Genomic DNA, 6,248 nt, shown 5'->3' on the forward strand with positions numbered 1-6,248 from the left:
GCCTAGTTTATGTGAATAATCGCAGTGCATGAACTTTTATTTTAATAAATACTACAGACGAGACACCCTTACAAATAGACACTCATGGCCGGAGTGTATTTGTGTGTGTATTAATAATCACTACGAACGGGATAATTTTGGTGCATGGGTACTCTTCTGGATATTTCTTTTCGTTGCGAAGAAAAGAGCATTCACCCTCTTGATTCGAAAATCCCATAGAGCGTGTTTCGATGCGCTCTTGTGGATTTAGCGAGTAATTAGGTTGAATGCAAAGCACATTATCGCATCGAATCGCTGGATCCAGCGATTTTAGAACGTTACAGTATAACGCTCTAACGTGCGTGTGGATGTTGCGCCTTTATATGGTCCGGAGAGCACTCAGCCGAAGACGGTACCTCGCGCGTTCGAAGGATTCTCGTCAATCCGACGTATGCCTCCTTTCAATATCCGCGCCTAAATCCCTGTTTCTGGATTGCACGAGCTTTTAGCGACGTTCCGTTTAACCCGTGAATACGCACGAGGACCGTCGCGAGCAACACTTAATTTCCCGTCTTGCCGTGTGAGACGACACTGACTGGTTAGTAGATGTCGATATGGAGTTAGTCTTCCTCCTTCCGAAATTTATTGCTAGAATGACTAGCTTCTTTTCTTTCGGAGCTGTTTCGCGGGGAGCGTCTAGCAACGAATTGCCTGTCGGTTTCGATTTCTCGAAGTGCAGCAATGTGTGATATTTTCCGCCACATTTGTTGCAACGCAATCGGCTGCCGTGTGTTTGGACAGAAGCATACTATACAGTGTCGGTTCTTCTTTGCATATTGATACCGCTCGTTAGGCGTCAAGAGCTTGAATTGCTCGCATTCATTAAGCCAATGAGACGCGCGGCAATAGAAACACCTGTCTACCGGAGATTCCTCCGCTTTTACGGTGTTCGTGTGGGAACGCACACGAGTCTTCTCGTAGAGCGGTCCCTCCCCTTTCTGACCTTGAGTTCTGGTTTGGATAGATTGCAATGCACGTGCCTTCTTATCCAGAAAACTCAGGAGCGCATCTGGTAAGTGCAAGACTGGAAACTTTCCCTTGTCATCGGTTCGAGTGTTCTGCACGTGAAGAATTTTTAAGGATGATAAAGAAACGAAGGTCGGGTTTAGTTAAAAAAAACAAACACATTTTCTGTAAAACTTGTCGACCGAGTAGGGAAAGACTTTCTGGAAGAAAATCTTCCAGCAAGCGGTCATTTAGCATTGCCTTGCGTTACTAAACAGAACGATGCGTGTCCTAACGAACACAGAATACTTTAATATGTTCGTCATTTACGTGTAAGTGAGTTATAATCCGAGAGCGGCAGTGGAATTGTTCCGCGAACGGTATTCCGATCGGAACTAAGAATTAAAATAAAAACGTGTATGCAAATTTTCAATTGCAAAGTGCAATGTGATAGTGGATTTGTTAAAATGAAAAATGGCAGTGAATTTGGAAAGTGTAAAAGTTACAATTTTTGTTTTGTGAAAATTTGTCAGTGGGAAAGTGACAGTGATCGTGATGATAAGGAAAAAATCGTCAGGTGCAGGTCACTGACTTACTCCAAGCATCAACTGCTGCGGACCATCTGTTTCTGTCTTCGAGTACCGAAGGTCGACTCATTGACCCATTCACGTTCTCTAGGAGCAGGTGCACTTACCAACGAAAAAGTAAGTCCAATTCTAATTCTTTTCGCATTTTTCATAATTTTACCTATTCTGTAACTTGAAAAGTTGTTATTTATTTCATTGAGTACATTACATTTGTTCAGTGAACGTAAGTAACGACTAATCGCTTTCTTTCCTCTGATGTTTAACCAATTTATTAGTTCGTTTTTGCGTGCATCATTTCTTTAATCCTACATGTATTTTCTCGTCATGAGCGCGGCTTACGGGCGCGGCAACGCACGAGGCGGTTACCGCCCTCCTGCCCGCCTTGTATACTTGCGCTCTGATTGGTCGGGGATTTTTGTTAATAACTCAATAATCACGACTCGGACAACTTTTTTATAAAGGAAAAAGTTGTTTAAAATCACCTCAGGAACCTCCCATTAAAATATGTACCACTAGTCCTGGGACACCCTGTATTTATGTAGTCCTGTTGAAAGTACTCTAACTTATCGCGGTCGGTTACCTCCACCAACGCGATGACTACTGCGTGGCGATTCATCGCCTCTTCCCAAGCCTTTTCCAAGCCAGTCAGTCTACCCCTGAGCATGGCCGCGGTAAAGCAGGCTCTACCTTTCTTCTTAATGTTCGTCACCAGATTCTCGATTTCCGTCTGGCAACGCTTCAAATGAGCTTCAAGGAAATCTTCCAGATTCCCTTGCTGAATAACCGGCACTCGTGAAGCCATCATAACAGAGAGTTAAACCTACTCTGTATCAACACAGGTCAAGTGAACACACTCTTGTCCTGGTAGGTCCGTTTCTCTTTGTACCCGGCTCGAATGACCAATTTGTTAGGGATAGGTGGCCCTAACAAGGAGTCCGGAGAAGAAACGGGTAATTTAATGACTGACGCAAGGTTTCTTAAACAAAAAGAACCCCAATTTATTTTAAACCCTGCACCTCTAAATTACAAATTCTCGAAGCTGTTCCTTCGGATAGAGTCACTCGAGCGTTGTTACTGTTGATCGAGTACGCACTTTTAACGAGTCCGTACTTTGTAAGTCGGATCTGCGATACGTCGCGTTAGAAGTTGTTTCTTTGCACGAGTCGTTACCGATCATACCTGCTCTGCAATCTTCGATATTGTATCCGGGTTAAGACAGTGCCAATAGGTTAATCCGTCCTGTGAGACGTCATACCGGCTATCTTCCTGTGGGCAGCCGTTCAGCCACGCGTCCTTAGTGACGTCATGCTGTATTCCTCGGCTCGTCGGTCAAGCGGTTTGTAATGTCATCATACCGAGTTCCCACGCAAGGGAATTGATAGTTTTTGGTGTGATACGCGGTTCGACGTGTCCGTTGTAAAGCTCGCTGCAGTTTCATTCTGCAGAAATCAGTTGTACTACCGAGGGCATGCTTGGAGTGCAGACAGCACTCTGGGTTACTTAAGGCAACGTTCGATAGGCTTGAGCAAGGCACGAGAGAAACAGTCGTTTTCTTCTTGTGCCATAATTAATCCAGATCCTACGTTACCTACTGCGGTTTAGAACGACGTGTTCGTCGAAGCAGAGGAACCATCATGGTTACAAAAATCTGAAGCGGAGTGGCCTGTAACCCTTGCTTCCGTTGAACCGACGAAGGTAAACGTGTGACCTACGCCCACGTAAATACCCCGAATGCAGAATGGGAGTTACATTCCCGCTTTTCGAGGTGGAGTCGTTTGCTCCACGTGGTGGCATATTGTCTTCGGTTTTACCGAATCTTAAAAGGCGAGAAGACAATCGGAAGTACGACACTCGATTACTGCCAAGTGCGGGAAGCAACGAACAGGATCGCGTTACACCTCTAACGTATTTATTTCGTTGAAGAATGCCGGTGTCTGACTGAGCACCGCGCAATCTCGGCGAAATCCCCGCTAAAAAGTCTAAATCCACTTCTGGACGAGACTGGCGTCCTAAGAGTCGGTGGAAGACTTAAACATGCGGTAATCGCGTGGGACACGAAATATCCGATAATACAGCCAAAACATAATGTATCAGAAATGATCATTCGGCAGTGTCATCTAAATACGTTGCATGGAGGACTGCAATTAACAATGCAGACAGTAAGACAGCGATTCTGGATCCTCGGCTGTCACAGCGTTGCGCGAGATGTGATTCATAAATGCATTGAGTGTACGCGTTGGCGAGCGCAGCCATCCGTACAAATCATGCAAAATTAATACCTGAACGGTTTTGTCCAGCTCGCGTGTTCGCGAATTGTGGCGTGGACTACGCGGGTCCTTACCAGGTCCGCGATTCCGCTGGCTGAGGAAAAACGGCTCATAAAGCGTACATTTCGGTATTCGTATGTTACGCGACAAAGGCCGTACACATAGAACTCATTCATGACTATTCAACCAATGCGTTCTTAGCTGCATTTGATCGCTTTATATCACGAAGAGGAGTTCCGTCTTGTGTATTCAGTGACAACGGAACAAATTTCGTGGGAGCGAACCGCGAATTGATGCGAGAGTTTAATCGCAGTACCAATTCGCCGAAGCTAGTTAATAAGTGCAGCGAACTGGGAGTTAAGTGGAGGTTTAATCCGCCCAGTGCGCCTTACTTTGTGAAATCGGTGAAATATCATCTCAAACGAGTGATAGGAGAATTCACACCGACCAGCCAGGAAATGCAGACATTGCTCTACAAAATCGAAGCGAGTTTGAACTCGCGTCCGATAGCCCCACTCAGCGACAGTGCGGACGACTATTCGGTCTTGACACCAGGTCATTTTATTACCGGTGGACTGTTGAACGCGCTTCCCAGAAACACGATGGAAGCGGAAAAAATCACGCGGCTTTCGCGTTGGAGAGTTCTGAAAAAATTCCACGAGCAACTCTGGAGAATCTGGTCGCGGGAGTATCTCCTCCACCTGCAACATCGTCATAAATGGCAAACCACCCAGGCTCAATTGCAGCAGGGTGACATGGTACTGGTCCAGAATCCTATTTTGCCTCCTAATCAATGGGAGATGGGAAGAGTGACCAGGGTTTTTCCTGGGGACGATAATAATGTCCGAGTCGTCGAAGTTAAGACGACGAGGGGAACATATACGCGGCCGATTACGCATATGTGTAAATTACCCGTGGAAGAAAAACCGGAGGAATTCGATCAGCCTGTTGGAACAACAGAAGGATCGATGTAAGAAGGAATTAAACTTCGACAGACAATAGGATTTACGAGGCGAAGGTGAGGAACAAAGGATCGATCGTATGATCGATATTTGTATCTCTCGATCTCCCTCGTACCTTAGGTTGAAGTTAGGATTGGGAATGGCTAATTGCCACCTCCTTTGTTCCAGTCACGAAGGTAATTTGGGAGAATTAGGACCAGCCTAAGGATCTCGCGGTATCGCGAGATCAGTTCCTAATCGATCGATCTAGGAAGACCATTAAGCGGAAGCAATGGAAGTAATAGAAGAGCCGAAAGAAAGAGAGGTTACGGGCGCAGCGGAATTCTCAGCCAAAGGGCCTAGCTGGATAAGGTGGTCAAATGTGCCCTTGAGCCGAATGAAGCGCTGTTTGCGCCATTCGATAGCATATCAAAAAAGAAACATTCACTCCAATTTTTAGCCCTATATCTCAACCAGGGGGGTAGGAATCGGGAAAATTCAGTTTTTTGAGGTATTTCCTTACTTAACGCCTTGCGAAAAATCTGAGAAAATTCTGACATGTTCGTAATGTAGCTGGAGATGTCTGAGAATTTTTCAGATTTTTCCCTTGCAAAATGTAGCCGTGAAAAATGAAAAAGTGTTAAAAATAATTTTTTCACATAGAAATCTTGAGACGACTAGATTTATATTTTTATGGTAGATGCGTATTGTTGCAAGGATTGTTCATGAATTTTTTCAGATTTTTAAGATTGGTGCGTCAATGTGAAAAAAATCAAAAACTATATATGTCTCATGTTCAAGTACGGAGACGGAAGACGCGTTCCCAACGACAGCGGTAGCGTAGTGGCGAAGACTGAAGACCAGTAATCGCTGGAGTGGCGAAGACTGGAGACCAGTAATCGCTGCGAGTCGCTGTGAACATTGAATTGAATTGACAAGTAATTTGCCGATCAGTAAAATAAAACTGTACCACCCATTGTAAGTAAAATTACGTCTGTCTAATTAATAAATAAGTGATAGCCTGCACTTGAAGAAAGAAAGAAATTTAAAATATCGCATACTAACCTACAAAACGATAGCGACGGTTCAAGCGTCACTGAACAAGCGTCATGTATATTTAATGATTTCATAATTAAAGCTAAAAAAAGAAAGTTACATGACAGTCAAACGGTTGACATGCAATCCAAAAATTTGAAAACGGAAATGCCCAAATGTAAGATAACCTCAAATATACCCATTAGTAATAAGCATAGCATATTAAGCGAAAATAAAGATAACATGGAAACAGACGGAGAAGATTCTGAAACCGCAGAGAATAATGAATCTAACACTGACGTAACACGAAACTCAATTAAGAGCAAAAAAGAAAGAAATCCCCCACCCTTGGTAATACATGGTGAAATAAAGAATCATTACAAGTTCCTGAATAAAATAAAGGATATCCTTAAAGATAAATTTCATGTCAAATA

This window comes from Ceratina calcarata, unplaced genomic scaffold (genome assembly GCF_001652005.2).
Source record: "Ceratina calcarata isolate Rehan_Ccalc_2016 unplaced genomic scaffold, ASM165200v1 scaffold268.2, whole genome shotgun sequence".
NCBI lineage: Eukaryota > Metazoa > Arthropoda > Insecta > Hymenoptera > Apidae > Ceratina > Ceratina calcarata.